Raw genomic sequence first — 3,261 nt, 5'->3', positions numbered from 1 at the left:
GTGCCATATTGTATGACACAACATGTCATGAGAATACTATGACTTGGCTCTGTACTACTACTTTTGGATATGGTGGAATATGATTCAGTTGCATAATTTTTTAAAAATCCAACCAGCTCCGCTTTGTCCATAAATTCAGCATAACAAGCTAATTGAAGTTAACTAATGGTATTCATCATCACTTCACTTCATATTGAAATACTGCAACATGTTGGAAACATGGACATGGACTAGAATACAGTGGCAGGAATTTAACTAATGATGTTTTTGGTGCTACTCAGCCTCCATGGCCAAATGCCACCCAACTTTCCTGTGAATGCAAATTTATTATGTCAACATAAAGCTGACATTATATTCTATTTATTGTAATACTAAAGGTAAGCAGAAAATGTAAACACTTTTGGTGTTTTTATTTACTTTTGGCATTTGGCAACAGGAACAGGAAAATGACAGGACCGGCTTTAAGGAACTGCTCCGCATGACAGCGGAGGAATTTGACTTCCTACTATAACGGGTGGCACCACTCATTACCAAGGAAGACACCAGGTTTCGGAAGGCCATCAGTGCAAGGGAACGGTTGTCTGTGATTCTACAATTTCTGACAACAGGTGTGTAATCCCATGGGAGGAATTAACACTCCTGTTGTATTCAGGTCAACACCTCCTTCCCTCCTTCACTCACTCACAGTTCACATGGTAAATTTGACCCGGTGGTTCTGAATGGTCTGAGTTCAGGACCATAGTGGAGATCATGTTTATACCCTGGCTCCCCACATTTACATAGACAAATATATGATTTCCAACAGCCAGTAATACCACAAAGAAGCAGCCTTTTTAATTGTGGAACGTGTTGCCTAATACTGCCACTTCTCATAGAAATCCTTGGCTTTTGCTCTCCAGCCAGCCTCAGATATTGGTCTCTAAAGAAAAATGGCATGATAGAAATATACAGTACAATTCACTGATAATGCCTCCATCCCTCCCTTCATCCTCCACTCACTCTCAGAGTGTAAAATGGTGAATGTCATTACATTTGTGTTTTTCCTTTTGAAGGTGAAACTTTTCAATCCCTGGGGTTCCAGTACTGTATCGACAGCACAACAGTCTCACAAATTGTCCTCTCGACGTGTGAAGCTCTCTATGAAGTGATGAAAAAGGACTACCTGAAGGTAAAACGCTAAAAACTAAACTAAAAACAAAAACACTGAAAGAAAAGTTAATTCTACCAGAACACTGGTAATCTTACATCAGACTACTGATGTACTGGTATGAAACTAAAAACATTAATGAATTGTACTGCATATTTGTATCATGCCATTTTTCGGTAGACACCAACATCTGAGGCTGACTGGACAGCTATAGCCAAGGATTTCTATGAGAAGTGGCAGTATCCAAACTGCCTTGGCGCACTGGATAGAAAACATATATACACAGCCCCCTGGTCATTCAGGCAGCACCTTCCGCAGTTACAAAGGCCGCTTCTCTGTGGTGTTAATGGCTGTTGTGGATGCGAATTATAGATTTGTTTATGTGAATGTGGGGAGCCAGGGCAGGCTTTCAGACAGTGATCTATTTGCCCACTCTGACCTTCGCAGAGCCACGGATGGAGGCCTTCTTAATGTTCCCAAACCACAACCCCTGCCTAAAAGCAACACTGTGATGCCTTACATGTTCGTTGGAGATGATGCCTTCTCCCTACAGGTTGACCTGCAAAAGCCATATGCACACAGACAGCTGGATCATGACCAGAGAGCTCGGCGAGTAGTCGAAAATGCTTTTGGCATTTTGGCGAACAGGTTCCGGGTCTTCAGAACCACTGTCTGCCTGGATCCAGATAAGGTGGTGAAGATAACCCTGGCATCATGTGTGATCCACAATTACTTGAGAGAGCGCAGGTCAGAAGCCTACACACCACCCACATTGGCTGACTGGGAGAGTGCAGACCATGAGATGGTCCCAGGAGTGTAGAGGACAGATGGCCTAGGGGCATTTCAAAATGTGGCAGCGTGCATGGCACGCAATCTTACACAAAGGTCCAAAGAGCTGAGGGACATTATGAAAGACTACTTCGTCTCACCTCAAGGCCAAGTTCCATGGCAGGAAAGGCACATATAGTGTGTGCATCAGTATGATTTATCAGAGGTTCCCAACGTTTTTCCCCCTTCAACGGTGACCAGCTGTGACCCCGCATTAACGTTTTTTTTCTGTCACACTGTTGTGACAGAAGAACATGTTGGTGTTCAAGTCTGCCTTTTTGCTTTTTCCCCTTTTTTGCTGTACCTTTTTTACATAGAATAAATGCAATAAAGGGCATAATTTTTGCAAAATGCGTATTTATTCATTTTTTTTCAGATCTTTTTCAAACACACCCAAAAAATAATCAATAAATAAATAAAAAAACAGCAGTCAGCCACACAGTCTGTAAAATAAACAAAATGACTTCTTCTTTGTAATGGTACTAGATCAAATAACGGACGCTGCATTTCGGTACTAGATCAAATAATACTGCATTTCGTTATTTTATATACTACATTTCTATGTTATTTGAATTTTACCTAAATTTCTATTATTTCCTTTACACTTTGGAGTGCAGTAATTTGCATAGAACTCTGACAAATATACCAAATAGCCCAAATGCATTTAGAAATAACTGTAGCACAATAAAATGTAGTGTTTCCATTATTTGGTCTGTTGGATGTACACCTACTGAACTGTAAAAATCAGCTTTACCTGTGCCATCCAGATATACATGTAATTTACAAAACAAATGTCACATTAGACAGTTTTCACCTCAACTTATGAACATAATGTCATCTTTTTGAACATAAAAGGCACATTACACATTTCTATTTTTGAACATCTATCTCTGCCTCACTGCCTTGAAGCAGTTTCCTAAAACTTGGCTGGGGCTGTGGAACTTGAGGTGGAATAAATGTGTGGTGGTTGGATGATGGTGGTAGCTGAATTTGCACTCGAGGGTGTACTTGAAACACACCTTGGGGTGTGTATTGTGTTCTTGCTTCTTTGTGTGCATGGCGGGTCATATTCTGATCTTGCTCTTGTATGTCATACAAAACAGTCATTATGCCTCTCTTTGCTCTTGTTCTCAATGTGGGATCATTCATTTGTCTCACCTCAGCTGCCACCTGTTGTCCAAAGGTAGACTCTGTATCTTCAGGATTCTTAAAGCCAGACTGTATGGTTTTGGACATCTCTTTAAGCATCACAAGCTTCTGTAGCTCTATGTCAGTTTCAACAGATT

At 40.8% G+C, this 3,261-nt stretch overlaps 1 long non-coding RNA gene across 1 annotated transcript; it reads left to right on the top strand.

Moving 5' to 3' along the window:
* Positions 1 to 445: 445 nt before the first annotated feature.
* Positions 446 to 2,182, top strand: LOC118770773. Its single transcript, XR_005004568.1, has 3 exons — positions 446 to 608; positions 1,053 to 1,168; positions 1,701 to 2,182. It is a non-coding gene; the product is annotated as an uncharacterized LOC118770773 (long non-coding RNA).
* The last annotated feature ends 1,079 nt before the right edge of the window (positions 2,183 to 3,261 follow it).

The sequence above is a fragment of the Megalops cyprinoides genome, chromosome 23, assembly GCF_013368585.1.
Source record: "Megalops cyprinoides isolate fMegCyp1 chromosome 23, fMegCyp1.pri, whole genome shotgun sequence".
NCBI classification, from domain to species: domain Eukaryota; kingdom Metazoa; phylum Chordata; class Actinopteri; order Elopiformes; family Megalopidae; genus Megalops; species Megalops cyprinoides.
This window is presented reverse-complemented; position numbering and strand designations above follow the sequence as displayed.